General features: G+C 41.6%; 1 long non-coding RNA gene and 1 other non-coding gene across 11 annotated transcripts in view; both read left to right on the forward strand.

Annotated features, from left to right (window-relative positions):
• Positions 1-12,719, forward strand: part of LOC106992551 (uncharacterized) — a 134,125-nt gene that overhangs the window by 44,991 nt on the left and 76,415 nt on the right. For 6 of the 10 annotated variants that reach the window (XR_013401963.1, XR_013401962.1, XR_013401964.1 and 3 more), the window contains exons 3-4: positions 5,914-6,007; positions 8,740-8,872. This is a non-coding gene — a long non-coding RNA (uncharacterized LOC106992551). Of the gene's footprint in view, positions 3,239-5,913; positions 6,008-8,739; positions 8,873-12,719 lie in introns of all 10 variants that reach the window. The other 4 variants (XR_013401961.1, XR_013401959.1, XR_013401967.1 and 1 more) reach the window with 2 other exon arrangements.
• On the forward strand, positions 1,004-1,107 carry LOC114671644 (small nucleolar RNA U13). Its single transcript, XR_003721675.2, has one exon. It is a non-coding gene; the product is annotated as a small nucleolar RNA U13 (small nucleolar RNA).

A 12,719-nucleotide genomic window follows, 5' to 3' on the forward strand; every position in this document is an offset into this window, starting at 1 on the left:
AAAAATGAGATATTCTCTTCCTGCTTTTACTATATGTACATATATCTGTGTGTGTGTGTGTGTGTGTGTATTCCTTTACCATCTCTATATTTCACTATGCAAACCATGGTGATCGATGTGATAAAGCAGTACCTGCAAGAAGTTCCTAGGAATCTATGGTTACATATGTAGCAAAGGAGGACTACACATAATTAGAATATCAAGGTACAAAACTGTCGACTGAAGATCAGTGGTTGTCAGCCTGCTTTCAGCCAGGACACACCTGAGGAATGGTGATTCACAAGGACACACTCCCCTGTTAAGCCCGGTTTCTGGTGTGTCAACACCTGCCCTGTTATTCTTACTCACCAGGACTGAATGTGAGTAAGCGTAGTGTTAGGGTAGCAGTAGCTCTCAAATCAGTCTTTAAAAAGAAAATTATATTATTAGCAAATCTCATCACTTTCACTGCTAGCAGGCACAAATGATTTGACTGATGTTAAGAAACTGTCAGAAAAGGGCAATAAACTAAAATGTCTGCAAGGCCAGGCTGATAAATTAGTGAAGTGAACTGAATATGAGAACCCAAAGGAAGCCATTAGGAAGACCTTGGTGCACAAGAGCACACGTACACACACAAACACACACACACCCACACACCTCTAAACGTGCACATGCTCTCCAGCTCCAGCAAATCACAGGACCAGCAATGCCAGCTCCTCTAGCATCCCCAAAACAGCCAGAACTGTGGAATTTTATGTGAAATCTCTGGATTTTATTTAAACCATTTTAAAACAGTACAAGACAAGTCAAACATGTTCACCATTTACAAGACCTATGGGCTATTAGTCTGTAAGTAAACTTCTTCAGACCAAATGTCTTTGATTCCATACTCTTGTCAATAAAATCACTGAGCATGCATTAGAATATAATTTATAAATTATAAGCATGGACTCAAAATCTATAAATTAAATATTAATAATGCCTTTTTTCTCTTAGGAAGAAACCAAACATAAATATTTTGATGCTTTTGCAGTTCATAAGCATGATGATTCGGTGTTCACATTCAAGTGTGGGATGTGCCATCCTCAAACCTTGCCACAATGTCAGCACTTTGCCCATCTGACATGAAAAGAAATCATAGATAGATAGTTCTCACATTTCCCTTCTACACTCTCATGGATCCCTGTGGGTGTGCAATGCTGTGGAGACCACCACTTGGACCCTGAAAGCTGTAGGGATTGGAAGACGGGGGCCTTAATAAGTAACAGTTAGTTCATTTCTCCTGCTCTTCCACTCCTGACAAGTTCTCAATTCCTCTGCCAAAGCAGCCACTATAAAGAGTTGCTTTTTTTTTTTTCCTTTCGCTGTGTATTTTTTGTTTTTATTAATTTATTCTAAAGAAACAGATTAGTAGTTCCTGTGCACCAGACCCTGTTTTCGGCACTTGGGGACAAATATGACAAATAAGGCTACCCACATGGGACTTTACATTCTGTTAGGGGAAACGACTAATAAAAAACTAAATATTAAATAAGGCCAGGCATGGTGGTGCACATCTGTAATCCCAACATTTTGGGAGGCCATAGTGGGTGAATCACTTGAGCCCAGGAGTTTTAGACCAGCCTGGGCATAAAAACAAGACCTCATCCTTACTTTAAAAAAAAAAAAAAAAAAAAAGGAAGGCCAGCAACAGCAACAATAGCAGTGATTCTCTTTCCTGTGTTTGTGTTCCTTTGCTCTGTGACTCTGAGTGTACTTTCTACTTTGGCTCTGACCTTGACCATGTGACTTGCTTTGACCAATGAAATATGACACAGTAGAGACTTGAAGAGTCCTTGTGGTTTGGGCTCTTGGACCTCTGCTGTCATGTGATGAACTAGGCTCACCTTCTTGATGAGGAGAGAAGCATAGTCCAGTCATCCCATCACCGCAGCCAACACCGAGACACGTGTCAGGCATTTGACTGAGGCCATCTGGAACCAGTCAGCCCCAGCTAAACTGCCAACTGACCACAGATGCATGAGTGAGCCTAGCTAAGATCAGCCAGAAGAACCGCCTAGCAAAATTATGAACTAAATAGATGGTTGTTTTAAGCCATTGCGTTTTGAGTTGGTTTGTTATGCAGCACAAAATAATTGATACAAGCTGCAGCATGAACCAGATACCATGCTGGGATGTCTCTTTACCATCATCCTGGGGCTGTCCTCTGCTTTTTTCCTGTATTGGATCTCATATTTCTAGTAATCCATGTCTTCCTCTTGCTTGGTTTCCTTCAGTGACTTCCCAAGAAAGAGTACATGAGCAGTAAATTAATTGTATGAAATCTTGCATGTCTGAAAATGTCTTTTTAAAAAATTTTTTCCGATTCTTACATTTAAGTGCTAGTTTGGTTGGGAGTAGAATTCTAGGTCATTAACTATTTTCTCTTAACATTTTGAAAACCTTTCTCCATTGCTTTGTAGCCAATACTCCTGTTCACAAGTTAAAAGTCTATGCCAAAAGATGATGAGATCACCACTTAGTATCTGAAATAAAAGGACAAAGCTGAATTTACTCCTTGCTCCAGTGAGAGCTATGATGCTCAGAAACAGTCTTTCCATGCAGAGCAGACTACTAGAGTTTTGAGGAAGCATGATGAGTTCAGGGAGTTCAGAGACTGCAGTAGGATGTTATCATTTGCAGAATCACAATTCCTTAGGGGAAACTTCGTTGATTGTTCACCACTCAAAGGTGTTTTTACAGGAGTGAGTTCATCTACCACTGGCTGTTTTTCAGAAACAAAGACCTGATCTGATAAGTTGGCTTGTAAAAGTGTGTACATTGAGGGGAATTGTGTTTATTGATTACATGGGTTTAAAACCAGTTTTTGATAGCTACTTCTTAATTATGACTACAGAACAATTGCCTTTCCCTAAGTTTTGGGGAACATTTTTATTCTCATAAATTGCTGATCCTGTGTATATGACCTGTATATTTTTCCCCTTTCTACAATCTTGCAGGATCTTCTCTTTGCCTTCAATGCTTGAAATTTCACAATGTGTGCATTAGCCTAAGACTGTATTCACTTAATACATTTTTCTGTCTGGAAATTCAGATTATTAACTTCTCTTCATTTTTTTTTCTTTTGGGTGCTCTATTAGTCCATTTTCCTGCTGCTGATAAAGACGTACTCAAGACTGGGCAATTCACAAAAGACAGAGGTTTAATTGGACTTACAGTCCACATGGCTGAGGAGGCCTCACAATCATGGCTGAAGGTGAGGAGGAGCAAGTCACATCTTACATGGATGGCAGCAGGCAAAAAAAAAAAGAGCTTGTGCAGAGAAACTCCCATTTTTTAAAACCATCAGATCTCGTGAGATCCATTCACTATCACAAGAACAGCATGAGAAAGATCCATCCCCATGATTCAGTGTCTCCCACTGGCTCCCTCCCACAACACATGGGAATTATGGGAGCTACAAGATGAGATTTGGGTGTGGACACAGAGCCAGACCATGTCAGACGCTAACACCCTTGACCAATTTCCTAATTGTCTTACATTTGTATCTCCTATTTTCCATCCCCTTTTCTTTTTGCTGGAAAAATTCTCCACTTTATATTCTGACCTTTCTATTGAAAATATTAATTTCTAGTCAGGTGGATTGGCTCACATCTATTATCCCAGCACTTTGGGAGGCTGTGGCTGTAGGATCACTTGAGCTCATGAGTTTGACACCAACTAAGGCAACATAGTGAGACTCATTTCTACAAAACATAAAAAAAAATTAGGCGGGCATAGTGGCATGTACTTGTAGTCCCAGCTACTCAGAGAGCTTAGCTGGGAGGATTGCTTAAATACAGGAGGTCCAGGCTGCAGTGAGCTTATGATCATGCCATTGCACTCCAGCCTGTGTAACTGAGAAGGATCCTGTCTCAAAAAAAGAAACAAAGAAAGAAAATAAAATACTCCTTTCTGCTATATATTTAATTTTCAAGATCTTCTGTATGCGTTTTGTTCCATTTATTTATTTGCTTATTTATTTTTGCATAGAATTATTTTCTTGTTTTGTGGTTATAGTAGCTTCTCTTTGTGAGATGTTTGACTTTTATTTTATCTTTATTTCCTTGACATTACTTTTTTTTCTTTATTCATTTTCTGTCTTCCGAGTTAAAGGCTTTCCTCACGTATCTTATCATCGTTGTATCTGATAATATTTAAGGGTGAGATGCTGAAACACTGGCTGGAAGCCCTGAGAATATGAGAGCTGGTCTGGTCTGATGTGGGTTTCACTGTAAGAGCATCAGGGTGGGCTGGGTCTACTGAGGGAACTTCTGATGTCAATATCTTTCCAAGGTCAGGTCTTTCATAATGGACCAAGCATATTTCCCAGAGAAGACTCCATGTCCTGCCTGGAGGGTGAAGGTCTAACTTTCAGTGTCCTTGGCCCAGAGAAGGAAAAGATGGATATGGTATGGGGTATCCCAGAAGCTAATATGCATAAATTCACTTAATCCTCTATTTTTAGTACAGTTCTCTCACACTCAACTGCACTGGTGTTCTTCTAGTGTAGAACCATCTATTTTACTCCATTCTGAAAATAAGCTATCACTCTTTTGCCAGTTAAGGAAGGTGCAGTCTCTGGGATGCTGCACAGATCTGGGGAGAAGGCTAGGGATCCAATCCAATTCCTCCTAAAGAATACTTCCAAACAATCCTCCTTATTTAGTCCATATCCCTTTATCCTCACTTCTTCAGGGACCTGCTGCCATTAGTTTCCAAGTCTTCAGATATGCTATAAATCAGATTAGTTTTTAGTTTTCTCTTCTGCCTGATGGGATTTAAACTTCTCAAATCTGCTCATTCTATCACTATGTATTCATCTGTTTTCCAGCTTCCAAAATTGTGCCTTCTTCAACTCTCGCCATCTATTGGGTTTAAGCCTTAAAATATCTATTTACTGGTAGTTTAACTGGGATTCCTGGAAGTCAACAACATAAAAGTGTATGTTAATCTCCTACCTTTACACAAAGCTTGCTTTTCATTTTCCATTTATGGGAAGTGTGTTAATGGCTTCATAATTGAATCTAGCTTATAATTTATTTGTGATAGATCTAAAACTGGTTAATGAAAGGTGGCTTCAATTATAGTAGGCTTAAAGCAATGTCTTTCTCCTTAAAAATATAGAAAAGAAAAAGCAACTCAGCACTAACCTAGTGAAGGGGGATACAGATACGTCAAGATTGGTGTATGGGGGATGGGCACGGTGAATCATGCCTGTAATCCTAGGACTTTGGGATGCCAACGTGGGTGGATCAACTGAGGTCAGGATTTCAAGACCAGCCTAGCCAAAGTGGTGAAACTCTGTCTCTACTAAAAATACAAAAATTAGCCGGGTATGGTGGCACATGCCTGTAATCCCAGCTACTCAGGAGACTGAGGCATGAGAATCACTTGAACCTGGGGGCGGAGGTGGCAGTAAGCCGAGATCACACCACTGTACTCCAGCCTGGGCGATAGAGCGAGACTCTGTCTCAGAAACAAAAACAAAAGTTAAACAAAAGATTTGTGTATGGGAATATTCTTTCCATGCGTTTGTATGCCCTTGCTAAAATGCAGGTTGCATAACAGCCTTAATAAGAAAATTCCTAAGCCTGTGTAAACTTGTGGGAGGGGTGTAGTCACGCATAATCTCACACTGAAATCTGCCAAGGCAGTGAATACTATAGAATTCACAACTTCAGTTTTCATTTTGCCCCACAACTCAGAGCTGGAAACATATGTGCTTATGAATCTTTGTCAAGTTAATCACTTTTTCCTTTAAAACAGACTTCTTAACAACTGTCGCTAGCGTAATCTGTTTACTAATCATATGATAAATCACACTTGAGGTAAGTTACTGTTGTTCTGCAAGTTCCTGCTACTCTGTTAATTGCCGTCATTTTTTTCCAGAGTTGTGCTCTCCTGCAGCCTTTTGGGGATGGCTGGCTTCCATACCCAGAATCAATCACACCGCGACACTGAAAAAACAAAAATAAACAGGAAAGTAAGTAGAATCAGGTATTTCATCTCTTTGTGAAACGTCTTCTCATTCTCGGCCTGAAACCATTATTTACCTTCCCAACCTTAAGAAAATCTTTCCTGCATTCTGCCACTTGTTGAAAGTTACCTTTGACCTTCCGGTGGTCTTCTCTCACTTCCATTCTCTTTCAGCCCTGGTGGCATTTGTGAAGATGGCTCAGACCCTCTTTACTGACAGATAACTTATAAAACAACTTACACATCATGAGCCCCCATAGACAAACTTCATTTCCCACCTCGAACAAACCCAAAGCTTTCCTCCTTTAACTATATCCTAATTGGTAATAACAAAAGCATATATTGAACAATGACTTAAATATTGTGCTAAGAACTTTACATATATTAACTCTTTTCACCATCACAGTGACACTATGAAATACAATCTATTGTTATACCCATTTTTATAAATAAAAAAATAGAATCCAGAGAGTTTATGTAATCTGCTCAAGGAAAAACATTGGTCAGTGGCATGCCGTTTGGTAACTGGTACCACCAACCATGAAGTCAGTTGTCCACACCAGAAACCTAATAATCAGGATTAATTGTTTTCTTTCCCTTTCTCTCCACATTCTTACCATCTCAGGACAAGCTACCACCATGTCTCACCCAGACCACCGCACCATCCTTCCAACTATTTCCATTAATGTTCCTTTATAGACTATTCTCCATATAAATGACATATGAATTTGATAAATCCATAATCATAATGAGATATTTTTTTAAATCTCTTTTTTTTTTTTTTTTTTGAGATGGAGTTTCACTCTTGTTGCCCAGACTGGAGTGCAATGGTGCTATCTGGGCTGACTGCAACCTCCGCCTCCCAGGTGCAAGCGATTCTCCTGCCTCAGCCTCCTGAGTAGCTGGGATTACAGGCATGCGCCACCACACCCGACTAATGTTGTATTGTTAGTAGAGACGGGGTTTCTCCATGTTGGTCAGGCTGGTCTCAAACTCCCGACCTCAGGTGATCTGCCCGCCTCGGACCCCCAAAGTGCTGGGATTATAAGCATGAGCCACTGAGCCTGGCTGGTAAAAACCTCTTTCAAAATCTGACTTCATGCAGACAAAATAGTCATATGACTCAAAAAGATTTATTTTTATTGTGCAAATAACACAATTAATGATCCAAATCTTATGGAAATATGTGGAACACTACACACACACACACACACACACAAATAAAGAATACACAACAACACTTAAAACATTTACAAAAATTGGCTGGGCATGGTGGCTCACACCTGTAATCCCAGCACTTTGGGAGGCCGAGGCAGGCGGACCACTTGAGGTCAGGCGTTTGAGACCAGCCTGGCCAACATGGTGAAACCCCATCTCGACTAAAAATAAAAAATTAGCCAGGAGTGGTGTCACATGCCTGTAGTCCCAGCTACTCAGGAGGCTGAGGCAGGAGAATAGCTTAACCTGGGAGGTGGAGGTTGCAGTGAGCCGAGATTGCGCCATTGCATTCCAGCCTGGGTGACAGAGAAAGACTCCATCTCAAAAAAAAAAAAAATTTTGCAAAAATTGACTATGTCTTATGTCTTAAAGTGAGTCAACAAACACCACAGTCATTATTATATAGATCACATTCCCTGATCACAATATAATAGAGTTACAAATCAGGAACAAAAAGATAGTTAACCCCTCTGTGCGTTAACTCTTCTTTACTCTTCCCTCTATAAAAAGGAACTAGCATTTTCCAGCTGCCTTGGTCGCTGGCAACCTGGTAGGCTCTACAATGGGAAGCACTGACTGCAACCTGGGGTGGCACAGGGGGAAAAGGCAAAATGTTCTCCACTTCCTGTGGATTGCTATGGGGGCACAGGGAGAGGATTCCTTACAGAGAAATTCATATCCCAAAAGGCAAGTTCTGGTTTTGAGCCTCCTCCTCGTTTTGCTGACTTCTTTGCACTTTGTTCACCAATCTAACTTTTTTCCTTTCTTTCACCATTTCTGTATAATTCCTTGATGGATGGATGGATTGATTGATTGATTGATTTTTTGAGATGGAGTTTCGCTCTTGTCGCCCAGGTTGGAGTGCAATGGCACGATCTCGGCTCACTGCAACCTCCACCTCCCGGGTTCAAGTGATGTTCCTGCCTCAGCCTCCCGAGTAGCTGGGATTACAGGCATGCGCCACCACGCCCGACTAATTTTTGTATTTCTAGCAGAGACAGGGTTTCACCATGTTGGCCAGTCTAGTCTCGAACTCCTGACCTCAGTTGATCCACCTGCCTCAGCCTCCCAAAGTGCTGGGATTACAGGCATGAGCCACTCCGCCTGGCCCCAATTCCTTGATGTTTGAAGAATCTGTAGCTCTGTTAGGAGCCTCCACTTGTCCTACCATCACCCCTGGTCTATATAATAATGACTGTGGTGTTTGTTGACTCACTTTGAGACATAAGACATAGTCAATTTTTGTAAACTGTTTTTTGAGATGGGGTCTTGCTCTGTCACCCAGGCTGGAATGCAGTGGCGCCATCTCGGCTCACTGCAACCTCCGCCTCCTTCATGTCTGCCTCATAAACTTTATGATAACAGATAGACTCTAAAACGTCTGTCTCTTACCTTGACTTTTCTCTTGATCTTCTTTCCCATGTTTATAACTATGTACAGGACATCTCCACTTTACATTTTCAGAATGCCAAATTTTACATGGATAAAACTAAATTTACCATCTGCCTCCCCACTCTCTAGAATATGTTCCTAATGCGGCACTTGACCCCAGCACTTTCCCACAAACACCCATCCTGGAAATCTCAGATACCCTCCGGATACTGACTGCATCTCTGTCATTAATGGCTTTTGTTCCAAGCCCAGAGCCTGACAGGTATGTAAAGATTTTTTAAATGATTGTTAGACTCCTTTCTCTTTCTCATTTCCAGTCCCTTTCTTATTTATTTATTTATTTATTTATTTATTTATTTATTTATTGAGACAGAGTTTAGCTCTTGTTGCCCAGGCTGGAGTGCAGTGGAACAATCTCAGCTTACTGCAACCTCCACCTCCCAGGTTCAAGTGATTCTCCTGTCTCAGCCTCCTGAGGAGTTGGGATTACAGGCGCCCGCTGCTATGCCTGGCTAATTTTTGGTATTTTTAGTAATAACGGAGTTTCACCATGTTAACCAAGCTGGTTTCAAACGCCTGACCTCAGCTGATCCACCCACCTCGGCCTCCCAAAGTGCTGAGATTACAGGCATGAGCCACCGCTCCTGGCCTCCAATTTTTATACCTCTGTAATGCCCTCTCAAATCCCTTCTCCTCTTTCTATTTCGTTGTGACTAGTCCTCTGGCTGCTCACCTGGAAAGGCAGTGGAGAGGGTTGTAACTCTGGGAGTTGAATTATAACTAATCTAATGACGGTGTTTAACAAAAGCCGTGTTAAAGGCAAAGTGCTTCTGTTTCAAAAATTCTCTCAAACCCAGTTTCCTCTTGGCAACAATCAGCAACCACAGCAACAATCAGCAACACAGAAGAAGACTTCTTTGACTAAATATGTGGGGAATTTCCTGACTCACGTAGCAGCAGACACCAGCTGGATGTCCTCCAGTTCAATTCTGACACCATCTACCTGGAGATAGCATCAGACTCTATTGGTTTGGGGCTTAGTCCCCAAAACTGCCCATTCCACAGACACCCGTTACAAATCTGGGCCTCTGGAACTTCCGACCAACCAGCTTCAAGTTGGGGTTCCCACACCTTCTCTTTGTGTTGGGTTAATTTGCTAGAGCAGCTCACAGAACTCAGGAAAGCACTTAAGTTTACTGGTTTGTTATAAAGGACTTTAGAAAAGACACAGATGGAGAGATGCATAGGGTGAGGTATGGGGAAAGAGGCGTGGAACTCCCATCCCCTCCCTGGGTCGCCACTGCCTAGGAACCTCCATGTGTTCAACTATCTGGAAGCTCCCTGAATCCAGTCCTCTTGGGTTTTTATGGAAGCTTCATGATGCCAGCATTCCTTCCCCCGGCTTACAGGGCAGTACCATCTCCGGAGAGGATCTTAAGACCCATAGTCAGAAATGTGGGGTAAGATTAGAGTCCTGTCTTGGGGAAGGTGAAAGAAGGGCAGGAAAAGATCAGAGAGATTCTGTTTTCTCAATCTGCTCCTGAGGCCTAACACACCCAACCTTATAATGAAAGATTGTAACGAGGGCTCTGGGAGATACGGTCCAGGAACTGTGGACAGAAATGTGTATATATGTGTGTGTGTGTGTGTATATATATATATACACAAAATAACACCATAGCTTCCTAGCCAGCAAGGAATGTAATGTCTTAATGCTGTTAACACAACTGAGAAAAAAATGTTTCAATCAGATGGGGCATTGGCAATTGGAAAACAACAGCAAAGGCTAAGGCCAGCGGGTCTGGTCAGGTTAGTTCAGGATGCCTCTCTGTAGTGATTATTTTGTTGGATTTAACTTCTCTAGAACCAGTGTAACCAGTCTCTACATTTCTGGCAATCCTACACCGTTCCTTCAGTGATCCAGGCTCAAAATGTATAAATGACGGCTGACTCTTCTTCCCCTGTAGTCCTCATTGTCTACTTGACTGAACCTTTTTGATGCTTACTCATTTTTTTTCTCTTCCCTCCTCCCAGCCAACCATAATTTCAGGTGCTTATTAAAACACACCCAGATTAATCCTCCAATTAGACCTCTGTGCCTCTTCCTGACCCTCCCAAGAGTCCTGCCCTACTATTACGTAATGATGTAATAAGACCCAAGAGCAAGTATAAGGATTCCCAGTGGTCTTTCCATCCTGGTATTTAAAACAGGCACCAACAGGCACGGTGCTCGCACCTGTAATCCCAGTACTTTGGGAGGCCAGGGCTGGAGAACTGCTTGAGTCCAGGAGTTCAAGACCAGCATGGGCAACATAGGGAGACCCCGTGTCTACAAAAAATTAAAAATTAAAAAAACCCCAAAAAACTAGCCACTTGTAGTCCCAACTACTTAGGAGGCTGAGGTGGCAGGATTGTTTGAGCCTGGGAGGTCAAGGCTGCAGTGAAATGTGATTGCACACTGCACCCCACCAGTTGACAGAGTGAGACCCTGTCTTATAAATAAATAAATAAATAAATAAATAAATAAATAAATACAAAACAGGCCTCACTTTCCTTAGGGAACCCTGGATCCTCTCCCTACCCCAGACAGTTGGGTGAGTTCTCTGCTTTCCCCTAAACATGTTATGCTCACACTCAGCCCCCAGGGTTTGCACTCAGGGTGCCCAACTCACAGTCATACTGCAAAGTCCCATTTCCTCCTTGAGTCCTTTGCTGATATGCCCTGGTTTACACTGATTCCTTCCCTGGCTTTCTTTAGGCCCAAAGACATTTAGGCAAGGGCGGATAGGCCATATTGCTAAGGAGGCTTACCCTTGAGGGCCCCTTACTTGGACAGTCTCCTCCAAGACGGTGTACCTAATTTTTATTTATAATTTTGCATTATTTTCCTTAAGAAGATCATTTAAATTGTAAAAGCCCCAGGCCCCACACAATCTAGATCTGTCACTGAATTTAGACATTAATTTATATTCTGTTAAATGGGAATGATTATGGTGAAGGTTGCAGTATGACTTTCAGAGCCCCAAGGCACTTTTGCCTTCATAGGCCTCTTTCTCCATGAAAATGATCACCAATTATATATTGTGACTGTGTTGGTATAAAGACTAATATAATTCATCAGGGATTATTTTCTTTTTTTTTTTCTTTCTGATGCTAAAATGAACAAAAACATTTTTACGAGCCTCTAATAGTATCATGGACCCTAGACATAGTGCCTACTGAGCCTAATGGATAAGTTGTCCCTGATTATAGGGCACACAGAGAAGCCTGGTGAGTAATAAATGAGACGGTGTGCATACAACATTCGACGAAGTGCTGGCGCATATTAGGTGTTCAGTGGATGTCAGATATTACTTTTGTTATTATTACATGCCTCTTTCATATAGAAATGCTTACTAAATTGGATTGAATAGAGCTTATTTTACACTAAACCATTTGTAGCAATGGGAGTTTGGAAACAGATATCACTTTCTTATACATTATAATGTAATGTCAATTAAAGCTTTTCTGTTTCCCGACTTGGTACCCATCGTGTATTTACAAGCAGTTACTGCCTACGGACTAGGTGCTTAGATGTCTTGAATTTGAACAGAGCTCCTTAAACACTAGGTTCCCAAGCTCCACTCAAGAGATTCTGACTCAGTGGCTCTGGAGGGAGATCTGAAAATGAGTACTTAAAAAAAACCTTACTCCCATGGCGATTTTGAAGAGCAGCTAAATTTGTTGGAAACCACTATCACAGGCAAGCCAGTAGAGGTCAGTGACAGCTGAAAGAGTGGCATATGGGGGGCATTAGCTTACCTCTTCCCAAACACCCACCCTCTATCACTGCAAATAAAATGAAATGTCTGCTATGCAAGTGCAGTTTCAAGACAAGTCCCGTAGGCACTGCCTTCCCAATCAGATTGTACCACTAGCCCCCCTAGTAAAGTAATTCTGGAGTAGTCTGCAGAAGAGATATAATTCATATTGTAGCTTTCAAAGAACTTCCGGGATAGATATCAACACAAAACCAAGATAGCATACTTTTAAGATTTTAAGGATCAGATGAGTACTGTGGACGCTGAGCACTCCGAAGAGGAAGCAATCACAATAGACTGAGTTGCTGG

This window comes from Macaca mulatta, chromosome 12 (genome assembly GCF_049350105.2).
Source record: "Macaca mulatta isolate MMU2019108-1 chromosome 12, T2T-MMU8v2.0, whole genome shotgun sequence".
Taxonomy (NCBI): domain Eukaryota; kingdom Metazoa; phylum Chordata; class Mammalia; order Primates; family Cercopithecidae; genus Macaca; species Macaca mulatta.